At 34.9% G+C, this 18,053-nt stretch overlaps 1 long non-coding RNA gene across 1 annotated transcript; it reads left to right on the top strand.

Annotated features, from left to right (window-relative positions):
* Nucleotides 1-5,912: 5,912 nt before the first annotated feature.
* Nucleotides 5,913-16,978, top strand: LOC134235371 (uncharacterized). Its single transcript, XR_009985397.1, has 3 exons — nucleotides 5,913-6,214; nucleotides 10,962-11,249; nucleotides 16,326-16,978. It is a non-coding gene; the product is annotated as an uncharacterized LOC134235371 (long non-coding RNA).
* The last annotated feature ends 1,075 nt before the right edge of the window (nucleotides 16,979-18,053 follow it).

Below are 18,053 nucleotides of genomic sequence, written 5' to 3'. Positions count from 1 at the left end.
TCTAATTTTTAATTAAATGGTAATATTGAGTATTTTAAATTACTTATGTACTAAATTAATGACTTTGATGCATTATGCTATACAAAAATTCAATTGTTTGGAATATTTACAGACAATTTTGAATCAGGCCAAATCAGTTTTTGATTAGTACATCGCATCTTTAGTGCCATCCTATTTCCCACAATGCCGCGCATTGTTTACAAACAAGAGACCCCGAAAAAATCCTCTAAACTAATTATTGTACATTGTGTACATCACAACATTTTAAAATTATTTGAATAAAAAGAAAAGAGAAACATCGAATCAAAACTATATCTTTCAGATGCATCAATTAAAACTGTGCACATGCAGTAAAGGCTTGGCTGGCTATAGTAGACAACTTGTTCCTGAAAGGTTTCTCATATTTGTTTTATGAAAAACAATTAAATATAGCTTGAAGTTTATTTCTTTTTATATCAAATGACAAGATTTAATAAGTTCGAAATCATTTCAGTCAAATTTTTTCATAATATACCAATATTTTTAGCTATCAGAAAAAAACGTGTATGAGCTATTAAGGATGTACAACACACCTACCCCCAAAATCCCTGTTGTTTAATTTTCGTTATTTTTATATATTTAGTACATGACTATATCTACTGCATGTATGCATATTTTGGACAAAATCGTTCGAGTGGTTTTTGGACAGGAACTTCCGAAAGTTACCCCCCTTTAGTTGTTTACAAGGAGAGAAAATTCTTAATCAATGAACTACTTAAACCTTGATTTTCAATAAAACCAGATTAGATATAGATGTCAAATTTCATTGATTTATTCCTTTAACCATTTAACACAAAAACATAGTCATCTTTTTGATATACATAGCATCAAAATAATTTTTAAAGACCTTAAACTGAAAAACTATGAATTTTCTAAGCCTTGAAAATTGCGTATTTTTCAAATAAAAAATCTTTTTGTGAAAAAACCTGTCGTTTAATTTTGGTAAAAAAACTTTCTTTAGGTAGCTGGTAGTAAAAATAATCTTCATAAATTTTTGTATAATTTTCGTTCGACCAGTTTTGATTTAATAGCGGAAAATTACCCCTCCCCCTTTCTCAATAAATCACGTTCCCGCGCGTCTTTCAGACGGAGGTCGATCACTTTGTTTTATGAATCTACTAATACACATTAAAAAAAATTAAATTGGAATATTGCTTTTGCTTCACAAATATATTAACTTACAAATTTTAAAGTTCTTATATGTAAAGCGTATTTAAATTTAGATTTTTAGGCAATTTTTGAATACCCCTATCACCCCCACCCCTTCCTTTTTTGCATCGCAGACCATTTAGCGTTTGACGAAACGTCGTTTACAGTGCAAATATACTGGTATTTCGTCAAGAATCCCGGAGGTATGCATTAGTTTTTAAATTCATGAATGCAGAATAAATATTGACTACTCTTTTTATATGTATCAGGAAAAATTACTGAAAGATTTTAGTGTTTAGTCCATATACGTATGCGTTATGCATTCCATATCACATGAAACCTGGATACGAATTCAAGTTTTGTTGAACTTGAATATGTTGATTTTTAATTTTATTTCTTTCATTTTATTCATTATAAAAATGGTGTATGTTCAACTCTTCTGTGATATAAATGGAATAATTGTAGTTTCTTTCATGTCATTATTTCAAACGAGACAGTATGTGGCCGTGTAGATACATCGACATTTGCATTATTTAGATCATAGATGTACATACACCCCTCATGATATTGTACGCATTTCTTTCAATGTCGTCGCTTCTAAAGTTAAAATGAAAATTCCGTATTCGTCCACATTAACTCCAAAATATCAAACATTAAACTCTTCATCTATTTCAATTTATATCAAATCCCACATTGATATTTTTCAAAATCTTATAGGCTACGTTTTTTTTTATTCGAGGAAATGCGAACCGACATTGTTGACAGAAAGTCAAAGTTACGATTTGCTGCAAAAGAATATTCATAAATGCAGATAATTTCAGTACAAGTGAACATTTCTTTTCAATTCTATACTTACATTGTGTATATGAGGTCTACAGTATTCAATTGTCGGGTTTATCAGGTCTTACTGTAAATGTATCTGATTCTGTGGAAAACAGTGAAAAAAGGGAGGAAAATAAACATCTCCTACATTTTCAGAGTTGTTTCTCTTTGAACAGTAAGGGTCTGAGAACAACATCGATTTTACATTGTAAAAAGTTTATCGTTTATTTATTGTTGTTTTATTCAAACAAAGAAGAAAAACAATATTTATATCGTGTATGCACAAATTGTAATGAAGACCATTAATCGGAATGTTATATAGCCAATTGTACAAAATGAGAATTTCGGCAATGTAAAATAAAATTTTTAGAATAAAAAAAAATGCTGCGCTTTCATCAAAAATACAATTTATTGTATATAAAATGAAATAAACATTAAGGGATGGTATTTTTTGTCTTGTTTTTTACGGAGTTTAATCGGGTTAATTAAAAAAATACTTATTGATTGAGTATGGTACGCACAATCACAGCCAAGCCCCAAATCCCAATTTTCTTTCATGATTGATATACATCGGGATCGTTTTACTCGTCATTTTGACGCTTTATTTTTGACGTTAAACTTGACGTCACGTCAAACGTTCAATTGAAATCGCAAGAGTTATCTCCCCCAGTGTGTTGTACGTCTTTAACCCCTAACTATAGGGGCCAGCCCCTTTTTATTAATCTAATATGAAAGCTCTTGTAGTTACACACAACTTTTGTTATATATTTCTTACCAAATTATTCCCGGTTCAAAAGTTATTACACAAAAAGTAGCAAAAATTCAAGGAAAAAAAAATTACTAAAATTGCGGTTTTATAGCTTCCTAACTTTAAGAAATCATCTTATAATTTTATCGTTGTGCACATTTACAATGTATTGGCTACAAGTTCTCCAACTTTCGTGTAAATATCATATGTCGTTCTTGAGATTTTTAGAGGAAACGAGACATCAAAATTTATCAATTAAAGGGCAATAACTCACAATTAAAGGCATGCATCAAAAAATTGAAAACATGTGAAAATAGGTTTAACTACAAGGTATCTAACCTGAAAGTTTCATAAAAATCAGTCCAAAGGTCTTTGAGAAATAGCTTGTCAAAAATCGAGCAGGGGAAAAAAAAAGAATAATAAGAAACAATAGAATAACAGTAGGGTCTTCCGAAAGAAGCGGAAGACCCTAATTAAATCTTTATATTAATAATAGCATAATGCTGTATTTTATTGGCTTTAAGCCGCTTAACCGGAAACAAGCACATATTATCTTACACAATAAAAGTACGTCATTACATTAATAATATATAAAAATAAATTATAAGATTGATTTAATAGTTTATTACAACAATCCTTACATGGAAAACGCAGATCAAAAACCTTATTGACAAACAGTAGTTCCTGACGGAAGTAAAGATCTGTTGTGAAGTCAATTTTGAAAAATATAAGTTTATCGGATATATCTAATAATGAAGATAATTCAAACCCGAGTATTTTTTTCTCTATTAGTAGAAGCCTCAGTCATGCATTGAATATAATCCATAGTAATTTTTATATTAATTTGCAATTAATATTTAAAGAATAAAGGAAAATCAGATATTTTAAATATTTTTTTTAAAGGAGCTATATATAATATTGTAAGTGTACAGGTAATATATATATATACATGTACTTTGTTTTGAAAAAAATGCTCGGGTTTGTTCATCATGAGAAAAACATGTAAGCGATAAATTTAATTATTCGAAGGCAGGGATTTATCTAGCTATATTGTTTTACTACCGTTTTATATGTATAGGGGAAAAATGAGAGCCGCAGGCTCGATCTGAGCGCCGGAGGCGCGAGTAATCTAGGGGGTCCGGGGGCATGCCCCCCCCCCCGGAAAATTTTTAAATAAATGGAGCAAAATCCTGCATTCTTGGAGCTTCTGAGGGTCATTTGTGGACCTTTACAAAGGCCACAAAAACTTCACCTTAGAGACAAAATATTAAATAACATAAAAAAATTTAAACTAGGTCAGTACTTTATTTAATTTTTTCTCTCAATATATTGCACAAATCAATTCTGTCTTTCATGTTTCACTACTAACATTGTTTTTGTTGTTACTCCATTCTTCCGTTTCATAGTGATTTAAGCTCCATCTTACTCATCTACACTTTTCTTAACTCTGCAATCGCATACGTATATTTTGACATCATGGACATGGCACATGTTTACCGATTCAATATCAAATAGAAGCTTGAATAATCTACTCTCTCTTTTAAAAGCGTTTGAATGACTAGGATGGTGAATTACGATATGCTGTTAAACTTCAATCGGACAAAAACGGAAAATCTCAGTACGATGTTATAAATATTCTCCGTTTCATCGGATAATTTTCTATCTGAAAAAGGGGAATTTTTCTACTTTTTCAAGAGGGGAAAGGTACCGTTTACCGGTAGTAAAAACAGCCTTGATAAATCCCTGGAAGGTGATTTCACGCGATATCAAAAATGATCAACATAGGATTATTTTTCGTGTGACCTAACAAGAATTATTTTTTTAACTTTTGAATTTTGATATCTTTTAAAAAAAAAAGACTTTGGGGATATAATTTGACAAAAGTTGAAACAATTTATGGACAATTATTTTTCAAGAAGAAAAACGAATATATATTTTTAGTGATTAGAATCGGACCAAGCGGCTTTCAGTATAACTGCATGTATACATTTAATAATTCTACAAATTCAGTGAGGGTGATCCGACTCCCGCCCCCCCCCCCTCCCTGAACTGCGCATGTTTTACTTTTTCCTTAAGTGGGGGACACAAATTCTCTGTATTAGCTTGTCACCTGATTCTTAACACCCTACACACAACTTTCCCTCACTGTCCACACTCAATCAATTAGGACATAGAAGTCCACAATTGTCAACACAAAATAGAAACTGTCCATTCTGATCTAAGATATGAAGACAATCATTATTAAAATCAGTTATAATGATCTGGCTCAGTGAGCCTTTAGCAATGTGCACAGGTTGGAATGGTTTATTCCTCCTGGCTGGTGTACCATCATTACAGAATTGTACTCTTCCTGTCTTGTCAAAATCAATTTGATATAAAGTTATCAAGATTAGTCTGATTTTGTATAATATGATTTTTATACGCCTGTCTTAAGACAGGACGTATTATGTTATAGGCTTCATGTCCGTCCGTCTGTCCGTTCTTGTCTGGCTAATAACTTCAATACGATTAGGCCTAGGATTATCAAACTTTAATTGTCAACCGATACTTCTTGTGTAGATGGTGTGTCACGCACAAAAAGTAGGTCTCTCTGACCTGTTAAAGATGCTATGGACTAATAACTAGAAAACTAATAGAACTAGAGCTATCAAACTTGGCAGAAGTGCTGCTGAGGTTACTAAATTAGAAATTTCTGTGAAATTCTTTTAAAATGCTACTCCTCCTACAGATTTGGTTCGATTTAAATATAACTTGGCACACAAGAAGACTACACTTAGATACATAATTATTTGCATCAGTTTTTGATTTCGAGGAACAGTGTTGCCATGGTTACTAAAAATAGAATTTTCTTAGAAATTCTTTCTAAATGCTACTCCTCCTACAGTTTTCTTCCGACTTCAATATAACTTGGCACACAAGTAGACTATACTAAGATACATAATTCTATGCATTGGTTTTTATTTTGATGAGCGGCAAGGACCATTTTTCTGTTTATTGCTGTTTTAAAGTTTCCCAACTGCTACTTTTCTCTTCTTTTGTTTTAATTATAAACCACTAGAGCTACAGTCTCGACAGAGACTTCTGGTTAATAATTATTCTGGAAATGCACATTCCATGCATGTTTTGACCCCCATAAAATAGTTAAAGGGGACATATTCTAAAAATTTTGATTTATATTTTAAGCAACCATACGAGGGGCTATCAAAAAGTCTGTGGACTAGCGCCATAAAATTAAAGTTGCTTTAGGTATATGAATGAATTTATCTAGTTATCATAATCTTTTCTATCCAAAGAATAAATCACTTATCATAGATTTTATTTTTTAATAAATTAGGAATGTTTTTGTACATGTGGTGCAACCTTGGAAACGACGTTTTTTCAACCTAGGTGTATCTAAGAAAAACTATTGTGATATGAACATTTGACATCCAAATATCCTGGTTTGGATTAATTCAGGTATTTGTTGGGACACTATTGTCCATAGAATATTAAATTTTTATCTCATACTGGAAGTTCTATGAAATGTTATCGTAAATTTTACATGGAGTATCCAAACAAATATTGCCTTGAAAATGACGTTAAAAGGGGGGAGGGGTTTCCTTTTTCAACATTCTATAACGTTTTGCCCCTAGAAAAACTAGTATACAACTAGGAAATATTTAAACTGACTACAGAGAAATAATGAGCATCTAGATTACTTGTTTTTAATACCAAAAGAGATTCAGAGAGAAAAGTAATGCACAGTTAGTGTTGATTTGTAGTCAAGGTGTGAAAAATAAATCACCTCAAAAAATTACGTTGATTATGTGTTGTAGATATTAAACACCAAAAAGCAAAATATGTTGCACAATCAAGTGAGGATCTATGCCATTGTATAAATCTTATTTGTAATAGTACATATGTATATGCATTGAAAGCCGCTGTTCATGATATTGTTAAGTCATATAAACAAGCGAATTGAAATCCTTCCTCAGCTCCTGGGAATCTTATCAAAATAAGTGTATGAAGTTGAAAAAGCAGACATTGAAAAACAATTACTAATAAGTTGTCAGACATCATAAAACTAAACGGCGACCGTGCTGTGTGATCATATAATGTCTTTTTTTTTTTTAAAGAAAATTTCGGGAAATAATTAACATATTAAACTAAAATTTTAAACATTTCTTTATTTTTTAGCTCTACTGGTCAGAGACTAGAAGAGCTTATGCGATAGTAATGCGTCCATCTCCGTCCGTCTGTCTAGCTGTCCGTCTGTCTGTCTGTCTGTAAACAATTTTTAAAAATGCTACTCCTCTTAGAGTTTTGGTTTGATTTCAATATAACTTGGCACACAAGTAGACTACACTAAGATACATAATTCTGTGCGTCGGTTTTTGATTTCAATGAACGGTGTTACCATGGTTACTAAAAATAGAAATTTCTGTGAACTTCTTTCAAAATGCTACTCCTCTTACAATTTTGGTCCGATTTAAATATAACTTGGCACACAAGTAGACTACACTAAGATACATAATTCTGTGCATCGGTTTTTGATTTCGATGTATGGTGTTGCCATGGTTACTAAAAATAGAAATTTCTGTGAACTTCTTTCAAAATGCTACTCCTCTTACAGTTTTGGTCCGATTTCAATATAGCTTGGGACACAAGTAGACTACACTAAGATACATAATTCTGTGCATCGGTTTTTAATTTCGATGAACGGTGTTGCCATGATTACTAAAAATAGAAATTTCTGTGAAATTTTATTTTAAATACTACTCGTCCACCAGTTTTGTTCTGATTTCAATATAATGTGGCACACAAGTAGACTACACTAAGATACATAATTCTGTGCATTGGTTTTTGATTTCGATGTATGGTGTTGCCATGGTTACTAAAAATAGAAATTTCTGTGAAATTCTTTCAAATGCTACTCCTCTTACAGTTTTGGTCCGATTTTGATATAACTTGACACACAAGTAGACTACACTAAGATCATTATTCTGTGCATCGGTTTTTATTTTGTTGAGTGTCAAGGATCATTTTTCTATTGATTCCTGTTTTGAAGTCTCAGGTCACAACTGCTACTTTTCTCTTTCTTTGTTTTAAGTATAAACCAGTAGAGCTACAGTCTCGACAGAGACTTCTGGTTGTTGTTTTATGTTCCTTCAAAATTTTGAAGCTCAGACTACATAGTACTAATGTTACAGCCTCAGTCCATGAACTTTTTGATAACCCCTCGTATATCCAACTTTTATTTCCCTTATAAAATCTTGATTCAGTTTAAACTTTAATTTTCGGAAATTCTCAGGGCCAAATATAATAAGTGAATTTTGATCTTTTTTGTAAGTGAATTGTGAACACCTCTAGATCAATAAAGTATCTGTGAATTGTCACCTTTCTCTGAAAAACCCAGCCGTGGGGGTGGGGTGGAGTGGTGTATTTGTCCCAATAGGACAGTTCTAGTTCCACAGAAAAAAGCCACTACAATCTTCCTCTGAGTTACATTTTCACTTACGGTATAAGTCTCTTGGGTGGCAGCTTGGATTGGGTTTTTCCAATAGCACTGAAGGTGGCATTATTGTACTGAGTGTCTCCTTCTGATCTGAGGGTGGTGTCCTGAAGTTCACATTTTTATGCCCCCCTTCGAAGAAGGGAGGGCATATTGCTTTGCTGCTGTCTGTCGGTTGGTCTGTCGGTCCATTTAGTTTCTGTTCATTTTCTTCATAACAATTGCACATACTGAAATCAAATTTGGTATACAGATATATCACATGAATATCTAGAGCAAGTTCTGTTTTGGGTACGATCGCACCATTTTTGACAGAGTTTTGCCCCTTGGACTTAAAAAAATTTCAATTATTTGCAGTTTCCGCTCATTTTCTTTGCAGCCGTTGCACATACTGAAATCAAAGAACTATATGCGGTATATTGCATATGTTTGCCCCCACAAAAGTCAAATTTTGAAAACTTCCTGAAATGTGCTGAATTCAATAAATTGTACGAGAAATATCAGTTAACAGAAAATATTATAGTTCCAGAGCAGTGTATTCACAATTTCTGTTTTTATGACGTCACAAACTAGTCCGATTTTATATTCTTTTTCAGAAAGAGGACAAAATGGACAAAATTTCAACAATTTAAGCTTTAAAATTTATAGAGCGCATGTGTGTTCAGGAACAATATTGACATATTTCATTGATATTATCATTCTACACATTATATCAAAATATTTATCCTGAACACGCATGCGCTCGGTGACTTTTATTTAAAATATCGACGAAATATGTACATTTTTCTGCCAAATTCATAAAAAACTGAAATTTACGTCATATTTGTGACGTCATTACGTACATATGACGTCATTACTTATGAAATTATTCAGTGCTTTGAAGTCAGCATATACTCCCCTGTTTAAGGACTTAATTAAATATTACTCCATCAAAGTTTGATTTTGGGGGGCAAATGTTGGTTAATACCGCATATAGTTCTTTGGTATACAGATATATCACATGAATATCTAGAGCAAGTTCTGTTTTGGGTACGATCGCAATTATCTGCAGTTTCTGTTCATTTTCTTTGCTACTGTTGCATATACTGAGATGAAATTTAATATACAGATTAATCAGATGAATATCTAGGTCAAGTTCTGTTTTGGGTACGATCGCAATTATTTGCAGTTTCTATTCATTTTCTTTGCAACTGTTGCATATACTGAGATGAAATTTAATATACAGATTAATCAGATGAATATCTAGGTCAAATTCTGTTTTGGGTACAATCATGCCATTTTTGACAGAAATATGCCCCTTGGACTTACAAAAAAATTCCAATTTAGGGGGAGGGGGGCATAAGTGTTTTACAAACATCTCTTCTTTCATTAAGTTTTTAGCTCACCTGAGCCAAAGGCTCAAGTGAGCTTTTCTGATCACATTTTGTCCGTCGTCCGTCTGTCTAGCTGTCCGTCTGTCCATCCGTCCATCTGTAAACTTTTCACATTTTTGACTTCTTCTCAAAAACCACTGGGCCAATTTTGACAAAACTTGGTACAAAGCATCCTTGGGTGAAGGGGAATTTACATTGTTAAAATGAAGGGACATATCCCCTCGCAAGTGGAGATAATCAAGAAAAGACAAAAATAGGGTTATCAAAAAATTTTCTTCTCAAGAACCACTGGGCCAGTAAAGCTGAAACTTATGTGGAAGCATCCTGGGGTAGAGTAGATTTTAAATTGAACAAATCATGACCCCCTGGGGTAGGACGGGGCCACAATGGGGAATCAATGTTTTACATGGAAATATATAGGAAAAATCTTTGAAAATCTTCTTCTCAAGAACCACTGGGCCAGAAAAGGTTAAACTTAAATGTGGAAGCATCCTGGGGTAGTGCAGATTCTAAATGTTCAAATCATGACCCCTGGGGATAAGGCGGGGCCACAATGGGGAATCAGTGTTTTACATAGAAATATATAGGAAAAATCTTTGAAAATCTTCTTCTCAAGAACAACTGGACCAGAAAAGCTGAAACTTATGTGGGAGCATCCTGGGGTAGTGTAGATTCTGAATTGTTCAAATCATGACCCCCGGGGGTAGGACGGGGCCACAATTGGGAATCCCATGTTTTACATAGAAATATAAAGGAAAAATCTTTGAAAATCTTCTCAAGAACCACTGGATCAGAAAAGATGAAACTTATGTGGAAGCATTCTAGGGTAGAGTAGATTCTAAATTGTTCAAACCATGATCCCCGGGGGTAGGGCGGGGCCACAATGGGGAATCAAAGTTTTACATTGAAATAAATAGGAAAAATCTTTGAAAATCTTCTCAAGAACCACTGAGCCAGAGAAGCTGAAACTTATTTGGAAGCATCCTGGGGTAGTGTAGATTCTAAATTGTTCAAATCATGACCCATGGGGGTCGGGTGGGGCCACAATGGGGAATCAATGTTTTACATAGAAATATGTAGAAAAAATCGTGAAAATCAAAGCTGAAACTTATTTCGAAGCATACTGGGGTATTGTAGATTTCAAATTGTTTAAATTATGATAAGTGGGAAGGGTGGGTCACAATATGTATTACAAGGGGGAAATCTGGTAAAGAACAGAATGGCCAAAGCTTCTCAGGTGAGCGATGTGGCCCATGGGCCTCTTGTTGAATATTCTTACTGAATTTGCTTCATACTGTTTTTATTTACATTGGTTATAATTTTCCCAACTTTGTTGCAGGTCTGTTGCATGTTGGCAGCTGACACTTGTTCAATATTTGCACCAAGAAGCATACCAGGCATACCTTCTGTTGTAAGACTGGTACCCAGGTGACCGACAGTCATATGGCCACATTCAGCTGTGCAATTCTTCATTCCCAGCCAGATCTTCTCAACACTTTGTAAGGCTTTTCTCTGTGACTGGTATAGCGGCACCTCTTACATCGGATGGAAAGGATCTATGCCAGGCCTCGTTTTTCTTCCCCATGCTGATTCCAGTCAAGAGGACCATCACAGTCTGAAAACTTATGTGAGTGTTCTTAATGCATTGTTCCACAATTTAGCAGTCTTTTCTTGATGAAGTACATTGTATATTTTTGAATTTGGGTCGTCTGACACAGCTTTCATGTAGGTGTCTACTTGCAGAACCTCACTTGGCCCGGGTTGTAAAAACTTCGTCTCACTGCTTTGGCTCTTGGCATCTATAACTGCAAACTCTCAAATTTTTCTGTGGCAGTACAATGTCCTCAAACTCTTCTTTACTACATGTATGTCTTCTTATGGGAACTAGATACTGGACTGGACTGGTTGTCCCAATTTTTTTCTGGCTTTTGTTGTGGGGAATACTCTCTTTTTTGTATTGATGTTGATGCAACCATTTTGGTCCTTTTTTGGCATGATAAATATTTAACTTTACACGTGTAGACTTTTTCTAAGAATATGCCATTGTATGTGGTGCACATTTTTAAGTATTGTAAACCTTTGTGTTGTTTATTTATTTCAGAGCTGCCTGGTCTTCTAAGAGAAAATTCTTTGATGACTGATGGAAAAGCCTCATCACCCCCACTGCTTAAGAACCCCTTAACTTAATCACCAGCCATTAATCAGTTATCACTGTTATCAAAGGTACAATATTGAAGTCTCTTCTGACACCATTTTTCTGAACACAATTTGTCCGTAGTCAGTCCGTCTGTAAACTTTTCACATTTTCTACTTCTTCTCAAGAACCTTTGGGCCAATTTTATCCAAACTTGGTACAAAACTTCCTTAGGTTAAGAGGAATTAAAATTTTAAAAATCAAGGGCCAAGTCCTTTCACAAGGGGAGATAATCAAGAAAAGACAAAGATATGGTGGGGTCATTAAAAAATCTTCTTCTCAAGAACCACTGGGCTAGAAAAGCTGAAACTTATATGGAAGCATCCTGGGGTAGTGTATATTCTAAATTATTCAAATCATGACCCCCGCGGGTTGGTCTGGCCGGGCCACAATAGGGAATCAAAGTTTTACATAGAAATATACTGAAAGGGAAAAGAAACGCAGGGTAGTATAATTTACGAAAACTTTCTGACCGCATGACCGAAAATTATGAAAATTGGTCAGATGAGAAATTTAGTTACTATGCACCAAAATCAGTATATAGAATTTCTCAACTGTAAACTGTATGATGTCACGGAGAGAAAATGCTAAAAAGTCAAAAACACGTGCAATTAAATGATGACGAGTTTGTCAACAAATCGTGTTGCACCAATTAATGCACCTGAGGTATACACATCGTTTTTCAATATTAAGAGACAATATGAATTTCTTGCAACCTTGGTACAGTTTACGGATGTTCCGTGGGGTCTGGTTTTTGATTTGCCTATATCATGAAAATGACAACAACGGGTAACTTAGCAGTTTATCCTAAATTTTCCCCCATAAAACTTGTTACCTGTTGTCAGAGAAAGCCTGGAGAGGTTTTCAATCAACCTTGACGATGACGTAAATGCAAAACAGAGTCATGTTACGGGCAGTTTATTTGTCCTGCCATCTCATACATCGCCACCTAAGTACCATAAAAACTGCTATTTATACAGTAGACTATGATAATCATTACATTCACACGAAAAATGAAAGAAGACAATTCAGCAATTTGGTTTTTTGAGCCGGTCAACTTACTGTTGTGTTCCTCTCACTGGTGCAGGCGTGCGTCGTTTGACTAATTTTTTGGCACAGTTACCCATGCTCAATGTAGCCAGGGTTTGAAAGATAAACACTCTTATGAATTCCATGCAAAGGAAAAGTAAGGCTCTGAAGATGCGTGGGAGAGACATTGAAGATAATGAGAGTTTTTGATTTTCACTTTTGGAGGATATCGTCTTATGAGCTTCAATAACTCATGAATTATTAGACAAAATCAAATGGTGTTTTGGTTATGTCTTTTTGAAAGATGATTTTAAAAGTTAGATAAAAATAATGAAATAAAATTGAAAGAAAAATAAATTTATTCACCTCAAAAGTTTACCCTGCGTTTTTTTTTCCTTTTAGTATATATAGGAAATTTTTTTTTTAAATCTTCTCAGGAACCACTGGACAAGAAAAACTGAAACTTATGTGGAAGCATCCTGGGGTAGTGTAGATTCAAAATTATTCAAATTATAACCCCTGCGGTTTGGTCGGGCCGGGCCACAATTGGGAATCAAAGTTTTACATAAAAGTATATACGAAAAAGCTTTCAAAATCTTTTTCTCAGGAACCACTGGACCAGAAAAGCTGAAACTAATGTGGAAGCATCCTGGGGTAGTGTAGATTCTAAATTGTACAAATCATGACCCCAGGGGTAGGATGGGGCCACAATAGGGAATCAAAGCTTTAAATAGAAGTATATAGGAAAAAACTTTCAAAATCTTCTCAAATTCAATGGGCTAGAAAAGCTGAAACTAATGTGGAAGCATCCTGGGGTAGTGTAGATTCTAAGTTGTTGTTTAAATACATGAAATCTTTGAAAATCTTCAACTCTGCTCCTAGGAATTAAATAAAGAAATTAATTACATAGTTATGATTAGCAAGAATGCCTCTTCCAAAATCGTGAATTTTATGGCCCTAGGGTCAGGGGTTTTGGTTTTTGGGTGGGGCTCTTATTTATATAGTGAATATACTTGAATTCTTTGAAAATCTTCTTCTCTGTTCCTAGGGATTTTATAAAGAAATTAATTACATAGTTATGATGAGCAAGAGTGCCTTTACCAAATTTGTAAATTTCATACCCTGAGGGTCAGAGGTTTTGGTGTTAGGGTGGGGCTAAATAGATTATATAGTGAAAATGTGTTATTGTTTTGAAAATCTTCTTCTCTTCTCCTAGGTATTAAATAAACTAACTAAGCACATAGTAATGATGAGCAAGAGTGCTTCTACCAAAATTGTGAATTGATGGCTTTTGGGATCAGGGGTTCTGGTGTAAGGGCAGGGCACTTTTGATTTTATATTGAAATTACATTATTTTATTCTTTGAAAATTTTTCTTATCTTGTCCAGACTATTCAAGTTGGCTCAGTCGTTAGAGAGTTCGCTTTGTATTCGGGAGGTCGTGAGTTTGTATCTCGGTGGCGACTGACTTAGTAGTTAAAAAATGGGTGGCAACTGTTCTTTCGCTGTGCACTGGGCAGTTTGAAGTGAAAGTTGCGGGTCCCTCGGATGAGACCTTAAAAAGCAAGGCCCTGTGTAAGTGGCAGGCGTTGGCACGATATAGATCCCTTGCTGCTGAATGGCTCCGAGTGCTGAGTAAAGGACAAAATTTAAAGCCCTTCACCAGCATACGATGACGTCTCCATATGAGTGAAAAATTCTGGAGAGGGACGTTAAACAATATACAATCAATCATTATACAATCTTCTCTGCTCCTGGGTATTACATGTAAATAAACTTACTAAGTACATAGTTATGATGAACAAGAATGCCTCTACCAAAATTGTGAATTTTATGGCCCCAGGATCAGGGGTTCTGGTGTTGGGGGTATTCTTTGAAAATCTTCTTATCTGCTCCTTGGTATTACATGTAAATAAACTAACTAAGTTCATAGTTATAATAAACAAGAATGTCTCTACCAAAATTGTGAATTTTTGGGCCCTAGTGTTAGGGGTTCTGGTGTTAGGGCAGGGCTATATTGTTCTATTAAGACTGGTACCCAGGTGACCGACAGTCATGGCCACATTCAGCTGTGCAGTTCTTCATCCCCAGCCAGATCTTCTCAACTCTTTGTAAAGCTTTTCTCTGTGATTGGTATAGCGGCACCTCTTACATCGGATGGAAAGGATCTATGCAAGGCCTCGTTTTTCCTCCCCATGCTAATTCCAGCCCAGAGAACCATCACAGTCTGGAAAGTTATAAGAGTGTTCTTTAAATGCATTGTTCTATAATTTAGCAGTCTTTTTCTTGATGAAGTACATTGTATAATTTTGAATTTGGGTTGTCTGACACAGATTTAATGTAGGTGTCTACTGGCAGGACCTCACTTGGCCCGTGTCGTAAAAACTTCATCTCACTGCTTTGGCTCTTGGCATCTATAACTGCAAACTCTCAAATTTTTCTGTGGCAGTACAATTTCCTCAAACTCTTCTTTACTACGTCTTCTTATGGGAACTAGATACTGGACTGGACTGGTTGTCCCAATTTTTTTCTGGCTTTTGTTGTGGGGAATACCCTCTTTATTGTATTGATGCAACCATTTTGGTCCTTTTTTGGCATGATAATTGTTTAACTTTATACGTGTAGATCCAGCTATTTCTGATGATCCCACGCTAACCTGAACAGGTTGGGGTCCATTCTGAAACCATGCGTGTTCATTATTGATTGCATGCTTGATATGTACAATAAGTGGTCAAGTTGAGCATTATATATGACACAGCTGTGGGAGGAGTTCATTTTAATACATTCATTTGATTGGCTGAGGTTATGTTCTAAGTCAATAAGATCATATTAAGATTAAGAGAAATCTTTGTCAGAAAGAATGGGCTTCGTTTAAGATTTTACTATTACTGAAATTTGCATGTTTTATATTATCCACAGTGTCATGCTGTCCCAGTCAGACAACTGAATGTGTCTCTAATTCTGAAGATTTCCATCATGGAAATCAAACGAATTAAGGGTTCAGCCTGACTGTTTAGGTTCCTCAGGGACAAAGATGTCTCTGTTGTCTAAACTTGTACATTAGGCAAGAGTGGCTCAACCTGCGACATGACAAACACTAACATGGGTGTAAGTGAAGCTTATGGTGTCCCTTTTGGTGACTGGGGGACTGCCTTATTGTCCAAGTTCCCCTCATAGAATCCTATTAGCTGATAACATGATTGGTTTATAATTTTGTAGAATTATGTAATGTGAATTTTGAACTCAGATTAGTATATTATACTTTTTGTTCTTTTGATTAATGCAGAAAAACTCAAGATGAAGTATAAAGTACCTAAATATGATGTAAATTAAAAAAAAAATTCTGAATACATTACTTTTGGTTCCCTGTGATTATTTAAACATTATCACAGATATGAACAATCCACTGGCTGACTCTCGAATTTTCTTAAAGAGCTAATTTTTTTTACATATAACATATTTTATCATTTTGTGTTTTCAGGTAAGATTTACATACCTTGAGGTTTCTAAAATCACCATGATGAAAATTAAAGAAAGACCTGCAAATTGACTAACTCTCTATCTGAAAGTGGATGAAGATGAGTGTCCAATATTTTGCTACAGTGAACGTTACAATTATCTTAACCAAAAAGATGGAACAATAATTTTCATCACACTCATTATTATAAAGAAGATGCAGTCTGATTATGAAAAGACACAATGAATTTTCTGGTTAGTAAGTTAATGGTTAAACCTAAGGAAAACTATGAAAAGAATTTTCAGTATGAATTTTAGCTACCAGGTAGATTTTATTTATTAGGTCACCTTAGTAAAGTCAGGTGACCTATTGCTATCTGTTTTCATATGTTGTGTCTCTGTGTCGTCTGTCATGGGTTAACATTTGAACATTTTCAGATTCTTCTCTGCAAGCACAACAAATTTAGGCACAAAGCATCTATGGATGAAGGGGAACAAAAATTTTGAAATTTTTGGTCCCTGGGGCCAGAGGGTTTGGTACAAAACCACAAAAATTAATACAGTCTCTAGAAGACTTCTTCTTTACTACTGGACATCAACCTGTCAAACTACATCGTTATATCTGGTGAGAATGATTCTTCGATCCAATTCGCAAGCTGTGAATTTTATGGCCCCTGTCTCAGATTGATTGATTGATTGTATATTGTTTAACGTCCCTCTTGAGAATTTTTCACTCATATGGAGACGTCACCGATGCCGGTGAAGGGCTTCAAATTTAGACCTATACTCGGCACTCAGGGCCATTAGCAGTGAGGGTTCTTTATCAAGCCAACGCCTACCGTGACACGGGACCTACGTTTTTAAGGTCATATCCGAAAGACCCGTAACTTTCACTTCTAGTGCCGAGCGCTTGGCGAAGGAACAGTCACTACCTGTGTTTACGTCTTAGGTATGACGCGGCGCCGCGATCGAGAATCGAACCCGGGCCTCCCGATCACGAAGCGAACGCTCTACCACTAGGCTACCGTGACCGGTTCCCTGTCTCAGAGGTTCTGGTGTAAGGGCGGGGCTCTTTTAATTATACAGTTAAAATTCATTAATTCTCTAAAGATCTTTGGTATTAAATAAACCCACCAAGTACATAGTTATATTAAACAAGGCTACTTCTTTCAATATTGTGAGTTTCATTGCCCAAGGTTCCTGAGTTCTGGTGTTAAGGTGGCACTTTATTGATTATATATGTGAAAATGTGTAAATCTTCTCCTCTGCTCCTGGATTTTAAACCAATGAACTATGCACATAGTTAAGATGAGGAAGGATGCTTCCCAATTTATGAATTTTAGGGCCCCTGGATAAGGGGTTAGGGCAAGGCTCTAGGGATTACATTATGAAAATGCATGAATTCTTTGAAAATCCTCCTTTGGTCCTGATTAATATGACAATAATCTAAGTACATATTTATGATGGAGAAAGGAACTTCTTCCAAATTGATTAATTTCAGAGCCCTTTGCCTGTGGAACAGTGTGTGTGTGGGAGGGGGGGGGGGGGGCTTAGTCTTGAAATAAATTAATGCTTTAAAATCTGCTCTTTAGTATTAATCAACCATTTTAATAATGAAATAAAATTATGACAAAATTAAAAAAAACTGAAATACTAGTAAGTGACCCCAGTGTCAGTGGTTCCTGTTTGGGTTTCCTCCCATGGGATGTAGCAAAGAGATCTAAGTAACATTCTTGCATCAAAGTACTCTAAA

The sequence above is a fragment of the Saccostrea cucullata genome, unplaced genomic scaffold (genome assembly GCF_032062105.1).
Source record: "Saccostrea cucullata isolate Sc308-1 unplaced genomic scaffold, CSIRO_AGI_Scuc_v1 ctg3671, whole genome shotgun sequence".
NCBI classification, from domain to species: domain Eukaryota; kingdom Metazoa; phylum Mollusca; class Bivalvia; order Ostreida; family Ostreidae; genus Saccostrea; species Saccostrea cuccullata.
The sequence above is the reverse complement of the archived record's forward strand: the minus strand, read 5'-3'. Positions and strand labels throughout refer to the sequence as shown.